Source organism: Cherax quadricarinatus, chromosome 8, assembly GCF_038502225.1.
Source record: "Cherax quadricarinatus isolate ZL_2023a chromosome 8, ASM3850222v1, whole genome shotgun sequence".
Classification (NCBI taxonomy): domain Eukaryota; kingdom Metazoa; phylum Arthropoda; class Malacostraca; order Decapoda; family Parastacidae; genus Cherax; species Cherax quadricarinatus.
The window spans coordinates 16,474,076-16,500,733 of record NC_091299.1 but is presented as its reverse complement, the minus strand read 5'-3'; the positions used below and the strand labels follow the sequence as shown (position 1 = coordinate 16,500,733).

At 41.5% G+C, this 26,658-nt stretch overlaps 1 protein-coding gene across 2 annotated transcripts in view; it reads left to right on the top strand.

The window, feature by feature from the left end:
- Positions 1-9,272: 9,272 nt before the first annotated feature.
- LOC128685193 (fatty-acid amide hydrolase 2-A) overlaps positions 9,273-26,658 on the top strand; it is a gene marked incomplete in the record, with an annotated part of 125,261 nt that continues 107,875 nt past the window's right edge. The window contains 1 exon segment of one of the 2 annotated variants that reach the window (XM_070082905.1): positions 9,273-9,537. 2 annotated transcript variants of the gene reach the window in all.

Genomic DNA, 26,658 nt, shown 5'->3' with positions numbered 1-26,658 from the left:
GGCGCCCCTGTTTTCATTGGGAATTTGTTGCACCGCCTGCCAAGTGCACACAGCTGATAGGATAGTACAAAATTTTGTTTGGAAACACTGATGGAGCAAGATAATCAACTGAAAGATGAAGCAACAAGTTCTATAACCAGTAGAAAACTAAAAAAAAAAAAATACGATAAAATAATTACTGAACGTCAGGCACTCTGCCCCAGGGCCAGACTCATGGAACTCCGTGTTCATCAAGAACTGCAAGAAGCCCCTATCACGAGCCTTTTCCATCCTATGGAGAGGGAGCATGGACACGGGGGTCGTCCCACAGTTACTAAAAACAACAGACATAGCCCCACTCCACAAAGGGGGCAGTAAAGCAACAGCAAAGAACTACAGACCGATAGCACTAACATCCCATATCATAAAAATCTTTGAAAGGGTCCTAAGAAGCAAGATCACCACCCATCTAGAAACCCATCAGTTACACAACCCAGGGCAACATGGGTTTAGAACAGGTCGCTCCTGTCTGTCTCAACTATTGGATCACTACCACAAGGTCCTAAATGCACTAGAAGACAAAAAGAATGCAGATGTAATATATACAGACTTTGCAAAAGCCTTCGACAAGTGTGACCATGGCGTAATAGCGCACAAAATGCGTGCTAAAGGAATAACAGGAAAAGTCGGTCGATGGATCTATAATTTCCTCACTAACAGAACACAGAGAGTAGTCGTCAACAGAGTAAAGCCCGAGGCAGCTACGGTGAAAAGCTCTGTTCCACAAGGCACAGTACTCGCTCCCATTTTGTTCCTCATCCTTATATCCGACATAGACAAGGATGTCAGCCACAGCACCGTGTCTTCCTTTGCAGATGACACCCGAATCTGCATGACAGTGTCTTTCATTGCAGACACTGCAAGGCTCCAGGCGGACATCAACCAAATATTTCAGTGGGCTGCAGAAAACAATATGAAGTTCAACGATGAGAAATTTCAATTACTCAGATATGGTAAACACGAGGAAATTAAATCTTCATCAGAGTACAAAACAAATTCTGGCCACAAAATAGAGCGAAACACCAACGTCAAAGACCTGGGAGTGATCATGTCGGAGGATCTCACCTTCAAGGACCATAACATTGTATCAATCGCATCTGCTAGAAAAATGACAGGATGGATAATGAGGACCTTCAAAACGAGGGCTGCCAAGCCCATGATGACACTCTTCATGTCACTTGTTCTATCTAGGCTGGAAAATTGCTGCACACTAACAGCACCTTTCAAAGCAGGTGAAATTGCTGACCTAGAAAATGTACAGAGAAGCTTCACGGTGCGCATAACGAAGATAAAACACCTCAATTACTGGGAGCGCTTGAGGTTCCTGAACCTGTATTCCCTGGAACGCAGGAGGGAGAGATACATGATTATATACACCTGGAAAATCCTAGAGGGACTAGTACCGAACTTGCACACGAAAATCACTCACTACGAAAGCAAAAGACTTGGCAGACGATGCAACATCCCCCCAATGAAAAGCAGGGGTGTCACTAGCACGTTAAGAGACCATACAATAAGTGTCAGGGGCCCGAAACTGTTCAACTGCCTCCCAGCATACATAAGGGGGATTACCAACAGACCCCTGGCAGTCTTCAAGCTGGCACTGGACAAGCACCTAAAGTCGGTTCCTGATCAGCCGGGCTGTGGCTCGTACGTTGGTTTGCGTACAGCCAGCAGTAACAGCCTGGTTGATCAGGCTCTGATCCACCAGGAGGCCTGGTCACATACCGGGCCGCAGGGGCGTTGACCCCCGGAACTCTCTCCAGGTAAACTCCAGGTAAACCTCGTACGTAGTTCTGGTCTTGTAGCAACAAACTGGTAATAACATTAACGACATACGGACAGACATACTGGAAGACACAATGAGACAAGGACAGACACATGACGCAAGGCCCTACACACAGTGACATACAGACAAATAAATGACACAATAGGATATTACCGGAAATTACTGACTCAAATGAGCCAAAGGGATATCCGTAGACATTTCCTCAACGTACGATTGGTAGAGAAGTGGAATGAAGCAACAATGTCACAGTGGAAGTAGAGTCCGTAAAGGAGTTCAAAAATTAATGTGATTAGGCAGTTTGAAGTAAGAATTAGACACGTGAAACATCTGGTTATCTGTATTTGTAGACATTTGGCCACCCAGTGGCTTTATCAATACAAATTCAAGGACATAATAGGAAGACTGTAGAACTATATAGAGTTGGTGAGGAGTACCGTAGTCTACAAGACTAGGGTAGTCTACGAGACTAGGGTAGTCTTCAAGACTAGGGTAGTCTACAAGACTAGGGTAGTCTACGAGACTAGGGTAGTCTTCAAGACTAGGGTAGTCTACAAGACTAGGGTAGTCTTCAAGACTAGGGTAGTTTACAAGACTAGGGTTGTCTTCAAGACTAGGGTAGTCTACAAGACTAGGGTAGTCTACAAGACTAGGGTAGTCTTCAAGACTAGGGTAGTTTACAAGACTAGGGTAGTTTACAAGACTAGGGTAGTTTACAAAACTAGGGTAGTTTACAAGACTAGGGTAGTTTACAAGACTAGGGTAGTCTTCAAGACTAGGGTAGTTTACAAGACTAGGGTAGTTTACATGACTAGGGTAGTTTACAAGACTAGGGTAGTTTACAAAACTAGGGTAGTTTACAAGACTAGGGTAGTTTACAAGACTAGGGTAGTCTTCAAGACTAGGGTAGTTTACAAGACTAGGGTAGTTTACAAGACTAGGGTAGTTTACAAGACTAGGGTAGTTTACAAGACTAGTGTAGTTTACAAGACTAGGGTAGTTTACAAGACTAGGGTAGTCTTCAAGACTAGGGTAGTTTACAAGACTAGGGTAGTTTACAAGACTAGGGTAGTCTTCAAGACTAGGGTAGTTTACAAGACTAGGGTAGTTTACAAGACTAGGGTAGTTTACAAGACTAGGGTAGTCTTCAAGACTAGGGTAGTCTTCAAGACTAGAGTAGTTTACAAGACTAGGGTAGTCTTCAAGATTAGGGTAGTTTACAAGACTAGGGTAGTTTACAAGACTAGGGTAGTTTACAAGACTAGGGTAGTTTACAAGACTAGGGTAGTTTACAAGACTAGGGTAGTCTTCAAGACTAGGGTAGTTTACAAGACTAGGGTAGTCTTCAAGACTAGGGTAGTTTACAAGACTAGGGTAGTTTACAAGACTAGGGTAGTCTTCAAGACTAGGGTAGTTTACAAGACTAGGGTAGTCTTCAAGACTAGGGTAGTTTACAAGACTAGGGTAGTCTTCAAGATTAGGGTAGTTTACAAGACTAGGGTAGTCTTCAAGACTAGGGTAGTTTACAAGACTAGGGTAGTCTTCAAGATTAGGGTAGTTTACAAGACTAGGGTAGTCTTCAAGACTAGGGTAGTTTACAAGACTAGGGTAGTTTACAAGACTAGGGTAGTTTACAAGACTAGGGTAGTCTTCAATATTAGGGTAGTTTACAAGACTAGGGTAGTCTTCAAGACTAGGGTAGTTTACAAGACTAGGGTAGTCTTCAAGATTAGGGTAGTTTACAAGACTAGGGTAGTTTACAAGACTAGGGTAGTTTACAAGACTAGGGTAGTTTACAAGACTAGGGTAGTCTTCAAGACTAGGGTAGTCTTCAAGATTAGGGTAGTTTACAAGACTAGGGTAGTTTACAAGACTAGGGTAGTTTACAAGACTAGGGTAGTTTACAAGACTAGGGTAGTTTACAAGACTAGGGTAGTTTACAAGACTAGGGTAGTTTACAAGACTAGGGTAGTCTTCAAGACTAGGGTAGTTTACAAGACTAGGGTAGTTTACAAGACTAGGGTAGTTTACAAGACTAGGGTAGTTTACAAGACTAGGGTAGTTTACAAGACTAGGGTAGTTTACAAGACTAGGGTAGTTTACAAGACTAGGGTAGTTTATAAGACTAGGGTAGTTTACAAGACTAGGGTAGTTTACAAGACTAGGGTAGTTTACAAGACTAGGGTAGTTTACAAGACTAGGGTAGTTTACAAGACTAGGGTAGTTTACAAGACTACGGTAGTCTTCAAGACTAGGGTAGTTTACAAGACTAGGGTAGTTTACAAGACTAGGGTAGTTTACAAGACTAGGGTAGTTTACAAGACTAGGGTAGTTTACAAGACTAGGGTAGTCTTCAAGACTAGGGTAGTCTTCAACACTAGGGTAGTTTACAAGACTAGGGTAGTTTACAAGACTAGGGTAGTTTACAAGACTAGGGTAGTCTTCAAGACTAGGGTAGTCTTCAAGATTAGGGTAGTTTACAAGACTAGGGTAGTCTTCAAGATTAGGGTAGTTTACAAGACTAGGGTAGTTTTCAAGACTAGGGTAGTTTACAAGACTAGGGTAGTTTACAAGACTAGGGTAGTTTACAAGACTAGAGTAGTTTACATGACTAGGGTAGTTTACAAGACTAGGGTAGTTTACAAGACTAGGGTAGTCTTCAAGACTAGGGTAGTTTACAAGACTAGGGTAGTTTACAAGACTAGGATAGTTTACAAGACTAGGGTAGTTTTCAAGACTAGTGTAGTTTACAAGACTAGGGTAGTTTACAAGACTAGGGTAGTCTTCAAGACTAGGGTAGTTTACAAGACTAGGGTAGTCTTCAACACTAGGGTAGTCTTCAACACTAGGGTAGTCTTCAACACTAGGGTAGTCTTCAACACTAGGGTAGTCTTCAACACTAGGGTAGTCTTCAACACTAGGGTAGTCTTCAACACTAGGGTAGTCTTCAAGACTAGGGTAGTTTACAAGACTAGGGTAGTTTACAAGACTAGGGTAGTTTACAAGACTAGGGTAGTTTACAAGACTAGGGTAGTTTACAAGACTAGGGTAGTCTTCAAGACTAGGGTAGTTTACAAGACTAGGGTAGTTTACAAGACTAGGGTAGTCTTCAAGATTAGGGTAGTTTACAAGACTAGGGTAGTCTTCAAGACTAGGGTAGTCTTCAAGACTAGGGTAGTTTACAAGACTAGGGTAGTTTACAAGACTAGGGTAGTTTACAAGACTAGGGTAGTCTTCAAGACTAGGGTAGTTTACAAGACTAGGGTAGTCTTCAAGACTAGGGTAGTTTACAAGACTAGGGTAGTTTACAAGACTAGGGTAGTCTTCAAGACTAGGGTAGTTTACAAGACTAGGGTAGTCTTCAAGACTAGGGTAGTTTACAAGACTAGGGTAGTCTTCAAGATTAGGGTAGTTTACAAGACTAGGGTAGTCTTCAAGACTAGGGTAGTTTACAAGACTAGGGTAGTCTTCAAGATTAGGGTAGTTTACAAGACTAGGGTAGTCTTCAAGACTAGGGTAGTTTACAAGACTAGGGTAGTTTACAAGACTAGGGTAGTTTACAAGACTAGGGTAGTCTTCAATATTAGGGTAGTTTACAAGACTAGGGTAGTCTTCAAGACTAGGGTAGTTTACAAGACTAGGGTAGTCTTCAAGATTAGGGTAGTTTACAAGACTAGGGTAGTTTACAAGACTAGGGTAGTTTACAAGACTAGGGTAGTTTACAAGACTAGGGTAGTCTTCAAGACTAGGGTAGTCTTCAAGATTAGGGTAGTTTACAAGACTAGGGTAGTTTACAAGACTAGGGTAGTTTACAAGACTAGGGTAGTTTACAAGACTAGGGTAGTTTACAAGACTAGGGTAGTTTACAAGACTAGGGTAGTTTACAAGACTAGGGTAGTCTTCAAGACTAGGGTAGTTTACAAGACTAGGGTAGTTTACAAGACTAGGGTAGTTTACAAGACTAGGGTAGTTTACAAGACTAGGGTAGTTTACAAGACTAGAGTAGTTTACAAGACTAGGGTAGTTTATAAGACTAGGGTAGTTTACAAGACTAGGGTAGTTTACAAGACTAGGGTAGTTTACAAGACTAGGGTAGTTTACAAGACTAGGGTAGTTTACAAGACTAGGGTAGTTTACAAGACTACGGTAGTCTTCAAGACTAGGGTAGTTTACAAGACTAGGGTAGTTTACAAGACTAGGGTAGTTTACAAGACTAGGGTAGTTTACAAGACTAGGGTAGTTTACAAGACTAGGGTAGTCTTCAAGACTAGGGTAGTCTTCAACACTAGGGTAGTTTACAAGACTAGGGTAGTTTACAAGACTAGGGTAGTTTACAAGACTAGGGTAGTCTTCAAGACTAGGGTAGTCTTCAAGATTAGGGTAGTTTACAAGACTAGGGTAGTCTTCAAGATTAGGGTAGTTTACAAGACTAGGGTAGTTTTCAAGACTAGGGTAGTTTACAAGACTAGGGTAGTTTACAAGACTAGGGTAGTTTACAAGACTAGAGTAGTTTACATGACTAGGGTAGTTTACAAGACTAGGGTAGTTTACAAGACTAGGGTAGTCTTCAAGACTAGGGTAGTTTACAAGACTAGGGTAGTTTACAAGACTAGGATAGTTTACAAGACTAGGGTAGTTTTCAAGACTAGGGTAGTTTACAAGACTAGGGTAGTTTACAAGACTAGGGTAGTCTTCAAGACTAGGGTAGTTTACAAGACTAGGGTAGTCTTCAACACTAGGGTAGTCTTCAACACTAGGGTAGTCTTCAACACTAGGGTAGTCTTCAACACTAGGGTAGTCTTCAACACTAGGGTAGTCTTCAACACTAGGGTAGTCTTCAACACTAGGGTAGTTTACAATACTAGGGTAGTTTACAAGACTAGGGTAGTTTACAAGACTAGGGTAGTTTACAAGACTAGGGTAGTTTACAAGACTAGGGTAGTCTTCAAGACTAGGGTAGTTTACAAGACTAGGGTAGTTTACAAGACTAGGGTAGTCTTCAAGATTAGGGTAGTTTACAAGACTAGGGTAGTCTTCAAGACTAGGGTAGTCTTCAAGACTAGGGTAGTTTACAAGACTAGGGTAGTTTACAAGACTAGGGTAGTCTTCAAGACTAGGGTAGTTTACAAGACTAGGGTAGTCTTCAAGATTAGGGTAGTTTACAAGACTAGGGTAGTCTTCAAGACTAGGGTAGTTTACAAGACTAGGGTAGTTTACAAGACTAGGGTAGTTTACAAGACTAGGGTAGTCTTCAAGATTAGGGTAGTCTTCAAGACTAGGGTAGTCTTCAAGACTAGGGTAGTTTACAAGACTAGGGTAGTTTACAAGACTAGGGTAGTTTACAAGACTAGGGTAGTTTACAAGACTAGGATAGTTTACAAGACTAGGGTAGTTTACAAGACTAGGGTAGTTTACAAGACTAGGGTAGTTTACAAGACTAGGGTAGTTTACAAGACTAGGGTAGTCTTCAAGACTAGGGTAGTTTACAAGACTAGGGTAGTTTACAAGACTAGGGTAGTTTACAAGACTAGGGTAGTTTACAAGACTAGGGTAGTTTACAAGACTAGGGTAGTTTACAAGACTAGGGTAGTCTTCAAGATTAGGGTAGTTTACAAGACTAGGGTAGTTTACAAGACTAGGGTAGTTTACAAGACTAGGGTAGTTTACAAGACTAGGGTAGTCTTCAAGACTAGGGTAGTCTTCAAGACTAGGGTAGTCTTCAAGACTAGGGTAGTCTTCAAGACTAGGGTAGTCTTGAAGACTAGGGTAGTCTTGAAGACTAGGGTAGTCTTCAAGACTAGGGTAGTCTTCAAGACTAGGGTAGTCTTCAAGACTAGGGTAGTCTTCAAGACTAGGGTAGTCTTCAAGACTAGGGTAGTCTTCAAGACTAGGGTTGTCTTGAAGACTAGGGTAGTCTTCAAGACTAGGGTAGTCTTCAAGACTAGGGTAGTCTTGAAGGCTAGGGTAGTCTTGAAGACTAGGGTAGTCTTGAAGACTAGGGTAGTCTTGAAGACTAGAGTAGTCTTGAAGACTAGGGTAGTCTTGAAGGCTAGGGTAGTCTTGAAGGCTAGGGTAGTCTTGAAGGCTAGGGTAGTCTTCAAGACTAGGGTAGTCTTGAAGGCTAGGGTAGTCTTGAAGGCTAGGGTAGTCTTCAAGACTAGGGTAGTCTTGAAGGCTAGGGTAGTCTTCAAGACTAGGGTAGTCTTCACACTGAGAAATTCACACCTGTCGGTATCACAGGATATATACACGGAGTGGTGTATTTCCCTCAGAATATACAGGCTGAGAGCTTACTTTAATTCACGGTTTAGGTATTAAAGTATTCACGTTTGGTAGTGAGAAGTTTACTGTGTAGCGTTAGTGATCCTAGTGTAGTTGATAGGCGTTAAACCACATTAATGAACCAATCACCTCTCAACTACTCAAAGGGTCATTAATGCTACACGTCACCTGTTCACCACCAGTCAAGGATATTTTATTATTATTATAATCAAGGGGGAAGCGCTAAACCCGGAGGATTGTACAGCGCCTGGGGGGGGGGGATGTGGAAGGCATTCAGGCTTAATTCGGGGAACTGGAGCACAGATCCAATTCCCTAAATCAAGAGCCTCTCACCAACATCAAGGAACCTTCCTTGATGGGTCAAGGATATTTTATTCTCTATTAAAATAAGGCCTAACGTAAACTTGCATATTTACACTTAAGAGATTTACTTAAACCTGTCGGCATGTTTTTTCTCTTCAAGATTGATCGCTAAGGCACTCAGCTCACACACTGAGGTCCATGGTTCGATCCCCGGTACGAATGGAAGCATTAGGTCGTGTTTCCTGAAGACACCGGCTGTCCCTGTTCACCTATCAGTAAAACAGATACCTGGGTGTTAGTCGATTGTTGTGGGTCGCATCCTGGGGAGAAAATTGACCTAATTTGCCAGAAATGCTCTGCATAACAAACGGATTTCTATATAGTAGTATGTCATTGATGTCAGCTATGACTGTATACCTTGTACATATACTTGTAGAAATTAAGATTATTATTATTATTCAGAGATTTTTTCACCTGTCGGTAATCTTTTCCTCTTCAAAGGAGTTATAACAATAACGTAGTGAGTATCATCGTATATTGTTATATAAATACTGAGACGCCACAACAATCCTTCCCCCTCACACTCTACATTAACTTGTGACAAGCTGCAGTTTTAGCGACGAGAAGGACACCAATGTCAGAATGAAAACCTATATTGAAACAAACTTTTCGAATATTTCATAAATTTAAAAAAGCGAGTACATGAAATCGTCAGTGGAGAGTAAGATGGTGTAATGAAATGTGTCAACGCGTGAGGGTGGCTACAGTGGTGGGCACAGTGGTGGGTAGATAGTGGCGGACACAGTGGTGGGCAGATAATGGTGGACACAGTGGTGGGCAGACACAGTAAAGTGCAGCAACACCTGACTGATAATGGTGTACTGCCCATAATGCTCTGCATACAAGGGGCTTTGGCATGCTGCACTTTAAAAATTGTATTCCTTGTACTTCTCTGTATCATGTTCAAATAAATAAATAAATAAATAAATAAATAAATAAATAAACTGACACTGGTGGGGAGACACAGTGGTGTGCTGACACTGTGGTAGGAACTGAGCAGACACGGTAGCGAACACAGTGGCAGGCAGACACAGTGAGCTGCACAACGCACACAACTCTGCTTCTCTGTAAGTAACCTTTCAAATACTGTATACTACACCTTTTATTATTATTATTATTATTATTATTATTATTATTATTATTATTATTTTCTTCATGGAAAAGTGCTAAATCCCTAGGGGTCATGGATCAACTGGGGGATGGTGTAAACGAAAGGTATCACCTCCAATCCCTTGGATCAACAACCCGTCACAAGCATCAAGGCATTCCATAGGTAGGGGTACAGGGTGTGTAAGAAATTATTATTAGGGTTATTAATCCCAAATTATTATTATCCAAAGAAAACCCAATAAAATCACCCCGTTGGGTGTTTCCGGTCATCTAGGCTGACCAGAAACTAACAACAACAGAAACTAACTCTCTCTCAAAACCGCTAAGCCGTTAACTTCCATCCTAGCGTCAAACTCGTTGGGCTGGCCTCTAGACAGAGTTGTGCTTAATAAGGCAGGCAGCGGGACACATAAGTCTTGTGAAGAGACTGATACAGGAGCGGTGTGGAGCCTGCTGGTGGGTCTTCATACTGGCGACCTGCCAGGGTGACACTCACTACCCCGACTAATAGAACGAGAGAGAGAGAGAGAGAGGAGTAAGTTTGAAGAGAAATATAAGTAGAATAGGGAACAACGAGTTATGGCAGAGAACGAAGTATGAACCATGAAGAAACATGTAAAGAATTGTAGTGATACAGAAAGCGAGGCAAACACTAAGAAATAAAACAAGGGAAAGGAGAAGGCAAGAAAGACGGGTGGGAGAGGTGAGTGACCAAAATCTTGGCTGGAGTGAGCACCACCTTGAACCAGCTGCTCAGAGGTCAACAGGGACCACCCCACATCCAGTCTGCCTGGCTGTACCCACCTAGTTGTGGTGGCGAGGATCGAAGCCTTGCAACTTGCCTTGCCCACCTTTCTATAACTGGGTCAGTTGGGCATGACTTGTAGGTTCGTGGCCTAGTGGAAACGCTGAGGCATGTTTCCTCACACTTGACCCCCCTTCCTGTATACCTAGCAGTAGGCCAACTGGTTTGGGTCGCATCCTGGAGAGAGGATTAAAGGACTCCAGTGGAAGTAACCAGTCTGATTACAATGGTTTTATCAAGTAATTCTGGATTACTAACCCTCCAGGTTAATAATCCAAAGTCCTTCAGGCTATTGGATGAGTCTTAGGAGAGGCACGGTGTGTATACACTTAGAGATGTATATTTGTGTGTATATACACTGAGGTGAATATTTCTGTGTATAAATGCTGAGATGTGCATCTCTCTGAAGGTGTATTTGTCTGTGCATCCTCTCAGTGTATGTACACTAAAAGGATGCCCTCCTCTCGGCATATATAACCTTGTGTCACGTGTTCATTTATCTATAATATATACCATGTCTTAGACAAGTATGAGTTGATCAGAGCCACTGTGCAAATTATAATAATATCTGTAAACTGAAAACAAGAAAATTTATTTTGCCATTTTATATAAATTTAGGTTAACTGACGTTGTTGAAGTAACTTAGTGAAACCTAACCTAAATTAGCGGAGAATGTTATTCAGAAACAGATGAACTGAAAGGTATTAGAAAAGGATGGATGTATTGCTAGAATGGGACGGAGAAAGATGGAAGAGTGTACCACACTTTGTCCTGGCTACCAGGGAGGGTGGTGACCACCATGACAACACTGACCGTTCTTAGTACCTGAGTACGTGACCACCATGACAACATTCACTGTTCTCAGTACCTGAGTATGTGTCCACCATGACAACACTCAGTGTCCTCAGTACCTGAGTATGTGACCACCATGACAACACTCAGTGTCCTCAGTACCTGAGTATGTGTCCACCATGACAACACTCAGTGTCCTCAGTACCTGAGTATGTGACCACCATGACAACACTCAGTGTCCTCAGTACCTGAGTATGTGACCACCATGACAACACTCAGTGTCCTCAGTACCTGAGTATGTGTCCACCATGACAACACTCAGTGTCTTCAGTACCTGAGTATGTGACCACCATGACAACACTCAGTGTCCTCAGTACCTGAGTATGTGTCCACCATGACAACACTCAGTGTCCTCAGTACCTGAGTATGTGTCCACCATGACAACATTCACTGTTCTCAGTACCTGAGTATGTGACCACCATGATGTAACAACACAGTTACTTGGGAGTGTAGTAATCACCATAACAAGTGTCACATACTAACAACACACCTGACAGGCACTTTCTTCACATAATGACACAGCTACCAGATATGTATATTCACTCACAGTCCCTCTTCCTGCAAGGTTACCGAGAGATAATTACGAGAGCCACCTGGTCCCAGTCAACTAGGGTATTTTGCAATGTCTGCCGATCCTCTTCCATATATCTTCCTCGTAGCCTACGTTTTAAGGAGTACTGTTCATGGGACTTCGATAAATTTTTAGTTTCTTCATTCTGTTGACGTTTCATGGGCAAATGAACAATCTATTGGTATAAATATTTGTTCTAACGCAAAGATATAATGCAACGTGATAATTTCCATCATTGTTTAAGCTTTCCTCTCCAGCTCAATACTTTCTTCAGTACTTTCAGATAAAAAATCGAACAGTTAAGCAATCACTGTACAATGCTTCCTTCATGTGTAACTGGCATCTCTAGCTTAAAACCTGTCCGGCTTCTTCACTTGTATTTAGTTATAAAATTTTCCTACTCTCTACCAAGTGCTTTATGAGATCTTCCATTTTCTTCGTAAGGACGATGTATATATATATATATATATATATATATATATATATATATATATATATATATATATATATATATATATATATATATATATATATATATATATATATATATATATATATATATATATATATGTCGTGCCGAATATGTAAAACTGGTCAATTAGCAAGAACTCATTTAAAATTACGTCCTTTCTAAAATTTTCTCTTATACGTTTAAAGATACATTTTTTTCATTAATGTTGACATAAAAGTTTATAATTTTGCACCAAAAGGAACTTAGAAAACTTACCTAACCTTATTATAACAAGCGCAATTTATTTTAGCCTAACCCAACCAAATATATTTTAGATTTGTTTATAGTAATTTAATACAAAACAAACACAGTGAAACATATTTTTTTTCGTTAGGTTCAGAATGATTTTGGCGAAATTATTGCATACACAAATTTTCACTTGTCCTATATGGCAAGATGAGCGTTGCTATTTAAGCCAAGATCGCAAGTTCTGCCTATTCGGCACGACATATATATATATATATATATATATATATATATATATATATATATATATATATATATATATATATATATATATATATATATATATATATTTCAACAAGTCCGCCGTCTCCCATCGAGGCAGGGTGACCCATAGAGAAAGAAAATCCCCAAAAAGAAAATAATTTCATCATTCAACACTTTCACCTCACTCATACATAATCACTGTTTTTGCAGAGGTGCTCAGATACTACAGTTTAGAAGTAAATATATAGATACACAACATATCCCTCCAAACTGCCAATATCCCAAACCCCTCCTTTAAAGTGCAGGCATTGTACTTCCCATTTCCAGGACTCAAGTCCGGCTATATAAAAATAATCGGTTTCCCTAAATCCCTTCACTAAATATTACCCTGCTCACACTCCAACAGCTCGTCAGGTCCCAAAAACCATTCGTCTCCATTCACTCCTATCTAACACGCTCAAGCACGCTTCCTGGAACTCCGAGCAACTCGCCTACGAAACCTCATTTACCCCCTCCCTCCAACCTTTTCGAGGACGACCCCTACCCCACCTTCCTTCCCCTACAGATTTATACGCTCTCCAAGTCATTCTACTTTGATTTTTTCTCTCTAAACGACCAAACCACCTCAACAGCCCCTCTTCAGCCCTCTGACTAATACTTTTATTAACTCCACACCTCCTGATTTCCACACTCTGAATTTTCTGCATAATATTTACACCACACATTGCCATTAGACAGGACATCTCCACTGCCTCCAATCACCTCCTCGCTGCAGCATTTACAACCCAAGCTTCACACCCACATAAGAGTGTTGGTACCACTATACACTTTCATACATTACCTTCTTTGCCTCCATGAATAGCGTTTTTTTTTTTGTCTCCTCAGATACCTCAACGCACCACTCACCTTTTTTCCTTCATCAATTCTGTGGTTAAACTCATCCTTCTTAAGTCCATCCGCTGACACATCAACTCCCAAATATCTGAAAACATTCACTTCTTTCATACTTCCTCTCTCCAATGTGATATCCAATTTTTCTTTATCTAAATCATTTGATACTCTCATCACCTTACTCTTATCTATGTTCACTTGCAACTTTCTACCTTTACGCACACTCCCAAACTCATCCACTAAACCTTTGCAACTTTTCTTTAGAATCTCCCATAAGCACAGTATCATCAGCAAAAAGTAACTGTGTCAACTCCCATTTTGTATTTGATTCCCCATAATTTAATCCCACCCCTCTCCTGAACACCCTAGCATTTACTTCTTTTACAACCCCATCTATAAATATATTAAACAACCATGGTGACATTACACATCCCTGTCTAAGACCTACTTTTACCGGGAAGTAGTCTCCCTCTCTTCTACACACCCTAACCTGAGCCTCACTATCCTCATAAAAACTCTGTACAGCATTTAGTAACTTACTACCTATTCCATATACTTGCAACATCTGCCACATTGCTCCCCTATCCACTCTATCATATGCTTTTTCTAAATCCATAAATGCAATGAAAACTTCCCTACCTTTATCTAAATACTGTTCACATATATGCTTCAATGTTACATTGAAGCATATATGTGAACAGTATTTAGATAAAGGTAGGGAAGTTTTCATTGCATTTATGGATTTAGAAAAAGCATATGATCTACACATCCCCTACCCACTCTGAAACCTGCTTGCTCATCCGCAATCCTACATTCTGTCTTACCTCTGTATCTTTCAATAATACCCCTACTGTACACTTTTCCTTGTATACTCAGTAAACTTATTCCCCCATAATATTTATAATCACTTTTGTCCCCCTTCCCTTTATATAAAGGGACTATACATGCTCTCTGCCAATCCCTAGGTACCTTCCTCCCTTTCATACATTTATTAAACAAAAATACCAACCACTCCAATACTATATCTCCCCCTGCTTTTAACATTTCTGTCATGATCCCGTCAGTTCCAGCTGCTTTACCCCCTTTCATTCTACATAATGCCTCACGCACCTCCCCCAAACTCACATCCTGCTTTTCTTCACTTCTAAAATATGTTATATCTCCCTGGCCAATTCATGAAATTACCGCCTCCTATTCTTCATCGACATTTAAAAGTTCCTCAAAATATCCCTGCCATCTACCCAGTACCTCCAGCTCCCCATCTATTAACTCCGTTACTGTTTTTAACTAGGCTTTCTTAACTTGCTTATCTCACTCCAAATTATTTCTCTCTCTCTCTCTCTCTCTCTCTCTCTCTCTATATATATATATATATATATATATATATATATATATATATATATATATATATATATATATATATATATATATATATATATATTTATATAGATTGGTAAAGGGAGATTGGTAAAGATTAGATTGGTAATGGGTAGATTGGTAAAGCACTGCGTACCTTGTTCCAAGGTTCGTAAGTTCGAGTCTCCTTCAGCCAGAGATCAGTGTTTGTGTATATTTCGTCTGCTCTTGCGAATTCCTTGTATATATCTATATCTATATATATATATATATATATATATATATATATATATATATATATATATATATATATATATATATATATATATATAAAGAATCAGAGACAGGCGATCTCAACTATGCAAGACAAGCCACGGGGGTGGAAATCTTTAGCTCAAGTACTTTCACACTTCTCAGTGCGTCATCATGAGCTATGCAATGTTGCAAGGCAGCAACAGAAGGAGGGGAAGTTTTCTCTGAGTAATGCAGTGCGGCCGGTGCAACATTTCATGGCTTCTGATGACGCACTGAGAAGGGTGAAAGTGCCATATATCAGGCCATATATATGGCCTGATGATAAAAGCTCTTTCTTCGCGCAGTGAGGTGTCCAGGTTCGATTCCCGGCGAAGTGGTGGAAACATTGGGTGTGTTTCCTAACACCGGTTGTCTATCTTAATTCATCAGTAAAGTGGGTACCTGGGTGTTAGTCGACTGGTGTGGGTCGCATCCTGGGACGAAATTAACCTAATTTGCCAGAAATACTCTGCATAACAAACGGCTTTCTATACAGTAGTATGTCGTTGATGTCAGCTATGTTCTGTATACCTTGTACATATAGAAATAGACATTATATTATTATTATTATATTATATTATAAATGTGTAATGAACACTTGTCGATGTTGAAGTGTATCCCACTTGTAGACAAGACAACAGCAGTGCAAAGAAAACTATATTTTGACTACGTCTGGAGTCGTCATCAGCAGTATGTACACGAGAGGAAGGAGGGCACTATATATAGTGGCCTGTATATAAGCTGCCGCCCTTCTTCCTCTAGTGTACATACTACAACATACAACACCTGGGGAATAAGGGCGTACAACACCTGGGGAATAAGGGCGTACAACACCTGGGGAATAAGGGCGTACAACACCTGGGAATAAGGGCGTACAACACCTGGGAATAAGGGCGTACAACACCTGGGAATAAGGGCGTACAACACCTGGGAACAAGGGCGTACAACACCTGGGAATAAGGGCGTACAACACCTGGGAACAAGGGCGTACAACACCTGGAAACAAGGGCGTACAACACCTGGGAATAAAAATAACTTGACTCATTTAAAAAAAATCACTAATGCTCACTTAAATTTTGTTAAAAAGAAAGTAACTGATTTGAAAATTTTATTATGGTGCTCCTAGATCCATAACCATCAGTCAAGAGATTACAGTGGCACTTAATGGCTCCAGGAACTGAATTCCATTAATAAAAGTAAGTAGAGGGAAATTGTGTGCATGGCTGGAAGCTCCTCTTATTGAACACTTTCTCTAGTTATTTATTCTTTAATAAGCTCCATATATTGGTAAATTTCAAGAGGTGTGTTCACATTTTTGAATCTGTTATCGTTTTGAAGTTTAAAATTAGAATGAGTGAAAATAAAAACTTAGGAAACACGTTTATAAAAGATAAAGATCAATTATATTGTTATACATGTATATTATTATTACAGTCCGTGTATGTAGTACTTTGACTTTTGAAATTTACCTTCATTGCTCTCCCATGAGCTAAAATACTATAAACATTATTCGAAACGATATGCAAACACCAGAGAGTCATTGAACCCGGAGTGAATTTTAATTTTGTCTTTGTTGACATACGTATCATGAGCCACTGAGCCACGTAATGGGAAAAATTCCCTCCACAAAAACTAGTCCCACAACCTGTACTAACCTAGTTGTGTCTGTGGGGGGATGGGGGGGTACGAGCCTCCAGGGGCGGCCTCATAACTGCACTGCTGGACACATGGGCTTCTCCACCCCCCCCTCTCCCCGAGAAGTCCATAATCTTCACTAATTTTAATGTATAAGAGGCAAGAAACTTACGGGTCTGCCGCCCAGAGAACCCAGGATTAATTTTCCTCGTTGGTTATAAGGGAAAACTTTCCTCTGTGCTTGTAGTGGTAAGTCAGTTTAATGGTGACTGATTGTAGTGATGCTAGACCAGGGTTCACATACCAGCCAGAGCGTCGGAATTGTCAAGTACAATTTGCTGAAATGGACGAAATTCGAATTTGCAGTCTGAGATTATCAGCCCCATTGTCTTACAACCATTGAACCATAGTCAACTTTCATGCATACATACAAACAAACACACACACACACACATACAGTAGAGTGATGGGAAGACGTATGATGAAAGACAACAGAAAGAAAAACAAGAGATTGAAACTATCATCAATCTAACAGGAGAGGAGGACATGTCAGACTAATAAATTTTCAGGGAATAGGGGGTACTCGAAGGAGAGAAATCGGCCAGTCAAACTGATTTTCAAGACAGAAAGGATGCAGGACAGGATCTTGCAAGAGAAACCACTACTAAAAAAATTAACAACATAACGGAGGGTATTCCTAGACTGTGACAGAATGACAACAGCTGAGAAAGAGGACACAGAGACGAAAGGGGCAAGAGAAAAGCTAGAGTCAGTAAAGAACAGCCGGAGTCTAGTGGAGCAGAGTGCACAAACCCTCATAGATCCACCCTCAGAACCCTGCAGTCAAACACACACCCCACATTCACAACCCCCACCCCACAATACAGAGTCCAATAACACCTTGCCAGGACCCCCACAACCCCCCTCTCCAAAATACAGTGTTGGAGAGGAAACTGAAGGTAAGTTACACCAACACTGATGGTATAACGAATAAGTAGGAGGATGACACGAAGGAATCACAAAGGCATCACTACACATCATAGCCCTCACAGAAATCAAGCTCTCAGGAATGGTAACAAATGCCATCTTTCCAACTGGATGTTAAATCCTGAGGAAAGACAGAGGGAACAGGGGGGTGGAGAAGTGGCACTGGTCATCAAAAGCCAATGAGATATTGAGGAGTTGGAGAGAGGGGACAGAGGAGAAGTAAGGGACTACATAATAGAAACATTTCTGACTGGAGATCCCAAGGTGGTGATTGCAGTGATGTATAACCCACCACAGAATAGTAGGAGGCCAAGACAAGAATATGATGAGAGTAACAGAGATGGTTGATACACTGGCTGAAGTGGCCAGAAGGTCCAGTGTGGGTAGGACAAAGTTACTGGTCGTGGGTGACTTCAGTCACAAAGAAATGGACAGGGAAAACCTGGAGCCACATGGGGGCTCAGAAATGTGGAGGGCTAAGATGTTGGAGGTGGTACTGGAAAACGTCGTGCATCAACATGTTAGGGACACTACCAGAGAGAGGGGAGAGGATGAACCAGTAAGACTGGACATAGTATTCACCTTGAGCAGTACAGATATTGAGGACATCACGTATGAAAGGCCCCTTGGAGCTAGTAACCATGTGGTTCTAAGCTTCGAATACATAGTAGAGTTACGAGTGGAGAGGGAGGCACGAAGAATGAAGCCAAACTACAAGAGAGGGGACTATACAGGCATGAGGTATTTCCTTTGTGATGTCTAGTGGGACAGAGAACTAGCAGGGAAAACAGTAAATGAGGTGATGGAATATGTGGCAACATATGCAAAGAAGTTAGTTAATTTAATATCTTTATTATGCACCTCATACCTATCCTGTGGGCGGTACTCAAAAAATTACAGAGGTACATAATGGGTCCAGGGACTGGGCCCCAAAGTTGCAAAGAAGCAGAGGAGAGGTTTGTATCCAAGGGGAACAGACACAATGAGAAGGCCAGGACGAGCCCTTGGTTCACCCAAAGGTGTAGAATGGCAAAAACCAAGTGTGCTAGAGAATGGAAAAAGCATAGAAGGCAAAGGACCCAGGAGAACAAGGAGAGTAGTTTAAGAGCAAGAAATGAATATTTACAGCTACAATGTAAAAATGACATAGCAGCGAAAGCCAAGTCTGACCCGAAGCTGTTGTGCAGTCACATCAGGAAGAAAACAACCATCAAAGACCAGGTAATCAGGCTGAGGAAGGAAGGAAGGAAGGAGGAGAGTTCGCAAGAAATGACCTTGAAGTATGTGAGGAGCTAAACACGAGATTCAGAGAAGTATTCACGGTGGATACAGAAAGGACTCCAGAAAGACATAGAGGTGGGATACACCAACAAATGCTGGACATGGTACATACAACTGAGGAGGAGGTGAAGAGGCTGCTAAGCGAACTAGATACCTCAAAAGCGATGGGGCCAGATAACATCTCTCTGTGGGTCCTGAGAGAGGAAGAAGAGGCGCTCTGTGTACCACTAACAATCTTCAACACATCTATCGAAACAGGGCAACTACCCAAGGTATGGAAGACAGCAAATGTAGTCCCAATTTTTTAAAAAGGAGACAGATATGCAGCATTAAACTACAGACCAGTGTCAATGACATGTATGAAAAGTCGTGGAGAAGATTATCAGAACAGTGGTGGACCACCTAGCAAGGAATGAGCTTATAAACGACAATCGTTATGGATTCAGAGATATGAAATCCTGTCTCACGAACCTACTGGAGTTCTTTGACAAGATGACAGCAGTAAGACAAGAGAGGGAGAGAGCGAGAGAGAGGGAGGTGGGTAAATTGCATTTTCTTGGACTGCAAGAAGGCTCTTGACACAGTTCCACACAAGAGATTAGTGCAAAAGCTGAAGAACCAAGCAGGTATAAAAGGAAGGCACTACAATGGATCAGAGAATACCTGATGGGAAGGCATCAGCCAGTCATGGTACGTGATGAGGTGTCAGAGTGGGCGCCTGTGACGAGCGGGGTTCCACAGGGGTCAATCTTAGGACCAGTGCTGTTTCTGTATATGTGAACGACATGATGGAAGGAATAGACTTAGAAGTGCCCCTGTTTGCAGGCGATGTGAAGTTCATGAGGAGAATTCAATTGAAGGAGGACAAGACAGAACTACAGAGGCATCTGGACAGGCTGCAGGCCTGGTCCAGAAACTGGCTCCTGGAATTCAACCCCACCAAGTGCAAAGTCATGAAGATTGGGGAAGGACAAAGAAGACCGCAAACAGAGTACAGTTTAGGGGGCCAAAGACTGCAAACCTCACTCAAGGAAAGGGATCTTGGAGTGTGTATCATACCGAACACATCTCCTGAGATTCACATCAACCAAATAACTCCTGCAGTATATGGGCGACTAGCGAATCTAAGAATAGCATTCCGGCATCTTAGTAAGGAGTCGTTCCGGACTCTGTACACCGTGTACGTTAGGCCCATATTGGAGTATGCAACTCCAGTTTGGAACCCACATCTAGCCAATCTCGTCAAGAAACTAGAGAAAATGCAAAGGTTTGCAAAAAGACTAGTCCCAGAGTTAAGGGGCATGTCCTACAAAGAAAGGTTAAGGGAAATCGACCTGACGACACTGGAGGACAGGAGGGATAGGGGGAGGGGACATGACAGCAACATATAAAATACCGTGAGGAATTGACAAGGTGGACAAAGACAGGATGTTGCAGAGATGGGACACAGTAACAAGGGGTCACAATTGAAAGTTGAAGACTCAGATGGGTCAGAGGGATGTAAAGAAGTATTTCAACAGATATAGAGTTGTCAGGAAGTGGAATAGTCTGGAAAGTGATGTAGTGGAGGCAGGATCCATGCATAGCTTTAAGAAGAGGTATGATAAAGTTCATGGATCATGGAGAGAATGGACCTAGTAGCGACCAGTGAAGAGGCAAGGCCAGGAGCTGTGATTCGACCCCTGCAATCACAATTAGGTGAATACAATTAGGTGAGCGTACACACACACACACACACACACACACACACACACACACACACACACACACACACACACACACACACACACACACAGGGGAGAATAAGGGGGGAGGAACGGTTTTGAATTTTTTTTTTCTCTAATTTTATTGAAATTTTTCTTGTTAATTAAGCAGCATTAGTAAACCTAGACAACGTATTTGTTTTCACTTTTTACCTTAAGGTTAGAGAGAAAAAAATAAAATTGTTATATTCTACAGGTGTTACAACATTCCTTTTTGTACAAATTTGTTAAAGATGTACAATGTTGTAGTGGACATCAGACGAAACATAAAGATCTAGATAAACATCGGATAGAAGGGGATGAGCGAAATGTCAATAGACTGCATTATGCAGTGTCGATGACCTCAGTAACAAAAAAAAATCTAAAAAGATACTTAGAAATATGGTAGAAACAAGCTGATTACATCAAAATTATACCAGAATTCTGCACTATTGTTTGGTAAGAAAACCTTTTTTTTTTTCAACTTTTTCGGTTTTTTTTCAAAGATATTCTGGCAGAGCGTTCCTCTAAACTTCTCATGTTGCCAGTGCTTCTTGAGGAGTGACTCATGGAAAGTAGCAGAAACCTGAGTGAAGACACAGGTGTGTGTCCAGGGACGCTGTGTCTTTTTCCATGTGACTGTTCCTGGACGCACGCCTGTGTCTTCACGGAGATTTTCACTATTTTCCATACTTTGTTCCTGAAGAAGCGTTTCAAACGCAAAAAGCTGACAGAAGTTTCATTCAGCCGCACCCCCACCCCTTCCTGTACTTATTGAGCTTTGGTGCTTGCTTATTTTGCTATTAGTTACAATACATCCATCTGTTTATCTCTCTAAAATGCCGGGAGCAAGGGGCTAGTAACCCCTTCTCCTGTATACATTACTAAATTTTAAAAAGATAAACTTTCGTTTTTGTTTTTAGGTCACCCTGCCTCGGTGGGATATAGCCAGTTTCATGACAGATATATATATATATATATATATATATATATATATATATATATATATATATATATATATATATATGCTTAACAATTCGCAAACACGCGAAATTATTTACAAACATTGTCTCTACGTCCACAGCAGGACTCGAACCTGCTAACTCTGTATCAGAGTCCACAGTACTTTACCACGGAGCTAGGCCCAAGATAAGTATGGGCGCTTAGCCGAAGCTAAGCGATGTTACCCCATACCCCTGGGCACCATACCCCCGGGCACCAAGCTCGTTTTGAAAGTTATTTCATTGAATCCTGCCACATGCAGTGGACAACGAAAGAGATTTGCAATGCTTAACAATTCGCAAACAGGCGAAATTATTTACAAACATTGTCTCTACGTCTACAGCAGGACTCGATGAAATAACTTTCAAAACGAGCCTGGTGCCCGGGGGTATGGGGTAACATCGTTTAGCTTCGGCTAAGCGCCCATACTTATCTTCGGTCTGGCTCCGTGGTAAAGTACTGTGGACTCATACAGAGTTAGCAGGTTTGAGTCCTGCTGTGGACGTAGAGACAATGTTTATATATATATATATATATATATATATATATATATATATATATATATATATATATATATATATATATATATATATATAAATGCGAGGGTCTTGGCAAGAGGCGTGGAGTTAAAAGATAAAGAATCACACACAAAGTGGGAGTTGTCACAGCTGCTCTTTGCTGATGACACTGTGCTCTTGGGAGATTCTGAAGAGAAGTTGCAGAGATTGGTGGATGAATTTGGTAGGGTGAGCAAAAGAAGAAAATTAAAGGTGAATACAGGAAAGAGTAAGGTTATGAGGATAACAAAAAGATTAGGTGATGAAAGATTGAATATCAGATTGGAGGGAGAGAGTATGGAGGAGGTGAACGTATTCAGATATTTGGGAGTGGACGTGTCAGCAGATGGGTCTATGAAAGATGAGGTGAATCATAGAATTGATGAGGGAAAAAGAGTGAGTGGTGCACTTAGGAGTCTGTAGAGACAAAGAACTTTGTCCTTGGAGGCAAAGAGGGGAATGTATGAGAGTATAGTTTTACCAACGGTCTTATATGGGTGTGAAGCATGGGTGATGAATGTTGCAGCGAGGAGAAGGCTGGAGGCAGTGGAGATGTCATGCGTGAGGGCAATGTGTGGTGTGAAAATAATGCAGAAAATTCGTAGTTTGGAAGTTAGGAGGAGGTGCGGGATTACCAAAACTGTTGTCCAGAGGGCTGAGGAAGGGTTGTTGAGGTGGTTCGGACATGTAGAGAGAATGGAGCGAAACAGAATGACTTCAAGAGTGTATCAGTCTGTAGTGGAAGGAAGGCGGGGTAGGGGTCGGCCTAGGAAAGGTTGGAGGGAGGGGGTAAAGGAGGTTTTGTGTGCGAGGGGCTTGGACTTCCAGCAGGCATGCGTGAGCGTGATTGATAGGAGTGAATGGAGACAAATGGTTTTTAATACTTAACGTGCTGTTGGAGTGTGAGCAAAGTAACATTTATGAAGGGATTCAGGGAAACCGGCAGGCCGGACTTGAGTCCTGGAGATGGGAAGTACAGTGCCTGCACTCTGAAGGCGGGGTGTTAATGTTGCAGTTTAAAAACTGTAGTGTAAAGCACCCTTCTGGCGAGACAGTGATGGAGTGAATGATGGTGAAAGTTTTTCTTTTTCGGGCCACCCTGCCTTGGTGGGAATCGGCCAGTGTGATAATAAAAATAATATATATATATATATATATATATATATATATATATATATATATATATATATATATATATATATATATATATATATATATATATATATATATATATAGGCTTCAGAGTGTGTCAGGGAAGGATAGAGCCAGCCTCCTGGCAGTGAGAGCCCCTCATGCTGGGGACTTTCTGTTGGCTGTTCCCAACTCCAGCCTTGGCACACGCCTCTACCCACAGACCATCCGCATCGGTGTTGCCCTTCGACTTGCCGCCCCTATTCTCACCGAACACAGGTGTATTTGTGGCATTGAAGCAGCAGACCGATTCGGGTACCATGGTCTTGTGTGCCGTAAATCCGAGGGAAAGATTGCAAGACATGAGGAGGTTAATAACATTATCAAGAGGAGCCTCACAACAGCTGGATGCCCAGCAGTAAGGGAGCCACCCCAACTATGCAGATCTGATGGGAGCCAGAAGCATCCAGATGGTATCACCCTTCAAACCTGGACAGATGGGAAGCAGGTGGTGTGGGACTATACATGTGCATCTACCTTGGCTGATACCTATCTCCAATACACCAGGGAGGAAGGAGGGGCAGCTGCCAGCTTCAGGGAGTCCCAAAAGTCTAGAAAATATGGAGAACTTGCCCAACATTACATGTTTGTTCCCATAGGCTCAGAGACCCTTGGCTCATGGGGAAAGAGTGCATCTAAATTCCTTAAGGAGCTGGGAAAAAGACTCATCAGGGTAACTAGGGATCCCAGGGGAGCTAGTTTTCTGTTCCAGCGGCTCAGTGCGGCTGTTCAAAGGGGTAATGCCTGCTGTATTTTGGGCACACGCCCCAGCTCTGAGGAGCTGGATGAGATTTTCGCCTTATAATCGGTGATACACACGTAACAACATGTACCTTATATGCCACCTTTATATCAACAATGTATCTCTTAAATCTTCTGTACCACATTATGTAATAAAATATTCCTATTGATAAAAAAAAATATTAAAAGATGGGGTGGTAGGGGAAGTGGAATATTCAAACGGCTTCAGGAAGAAATCCAAATATTCTTCCTTGAAGCCTTTTTATCCACTTCTCCGAGGCTATGGGTCCCACAATATATATATATATATATATATATATATATATATATATATATATATATATATATATATATATATATATATATATATATATATACAACACTGCACTAGCCAAGGACTCGAACCCATGCTGCTTTGGCCTGCCTCATGGTGGGCGAAAACTCATGACGCCTTAATCGACTGGACTACACAATCCACACAGTGGATTAAGGCATCATGAGTTTTTGCCCACCATGAGGCAGGCCAAAGCAATATGGGTTTGAGTCCTTGGCTAGTGCAGTGTTGTATATATTATGAAGCTCTGTGTAGTCTGCAGTCAATCAAACAAACGGGCTTCCACATGGATAAATTGTCATTTTTGTGGAAATTGGTGTCACGCCCCTTGTGCAGATATCCAAGAACTAGCTACAAGTAGTATTAAAACAGGGAAGTGTTTTTGGGTATGCACAAATGAGATAAATCTGTGGACTAAAATCACAAGGGTATTAAAAGAGGATAACATCAAAGCTGCTTTCATAGACAACCTGGAACCTTTCTACAACAGATGGGAACATAAAAAGTCTGGGCTGAATGGTACTGCCCTTGATACTGGCCATGTAGTCAGAAACTGTAAGGCTGGAGGTGATGTCCTGGTAGTCAGTAAATGTGGGGCTGATAGTGCTGTCCTGGGAGACAGTAATGGTGAAGCTGGAGGTGCTGTCCTGGGAGACAGTAATGGTGAAGCTGGAGATTTTGTCCAGGTAGTCGGAAATTATACGCAGGAAGGAATACATATAAATGACCTCATAGGGGACAGGAGCCGTAGTGGGGAAACAAGTGTAGTCAAAGATAAGATAAAACCAATATTGCAAACTAGAAATACCACAGGAAATAGCAAACAAGAGGACTCCACTAGCAATAGTGAGGATATATTACCAAAAACAACTGGTGGGAGCTCCATTGTTGGTGCTAGGGAGGATAGGAATAAGACAGGGAAACATGCACCAACCGAGAATACATTCACAGAAACCCAAGGCAAACGGAAACCAAGCCTGTGCACATACTATGCATTTGGTATCTGCAGACATGGGAAATCTGGAAAAACAGACGGGACGTGCAACTATGACCACCCTAGAAAATGCCGTGCCCATATGACAACAGGAAAATGCAAACTTCTTTCCTGTAAGCTTTTTCACCCTGAAATGTGTACCTCTTCAGGACAGGAAAGACTGTGCTATAACTTAAATTGCCAGGCACACCATCTAAAGGGTACAAAAAGATACAAAACATCAAGGCCATGGGAAAACCTGGGTAGCCACAGCCACTCAAGAGGGAGAGGTTTTTTAGTGCCAGGAAGGAAAAAAAAACTGGCAAGAAATAGCAGAAATCGTACACCAAATCCAGTCATTTCTGGAGTGGAACCACAGTCGATGGCCTCCACTCCAAACCAACAGATACAGATACTAATGCCGGAAAAAAAATCCCCCCCAGTACCAACAATACCACCAGTCCGATAACATTCTTCTTGGCAAATATACAGGGTCTAAAGCCAGCAACAAACAACAAAATACCTTTCATCCGTGGACTGCTTGCAGAGGCAAAGGCAATGTTCGTGCCTTTCACTGAGACCCACATAAAGGATCACTTGGACAACGAAATATGGATCCCAGGTTACAACCTATACAGATGTGACAGAGTGAACAGGCAAAAGGGAGGGGGTTGGCCTGTACATTGCAGAGTCACTTTTTTGCACAGAACTGCTTAATGCCTCAAATGATGTAGTGGAAGTTTTAGCAGTAAAGGTCGAGAACCAAAACGTAGTCATTGTGGTAGTCTACAAGCCTCCGGATGCAACATCCCAGCAATTCCAGGAACAGCTGTTAAAAATTGACCACTGTCTGGAAAATCTTCCAGCTCCTGCCCCCAACATCTTGCTCCTGGGGGATTTCAACT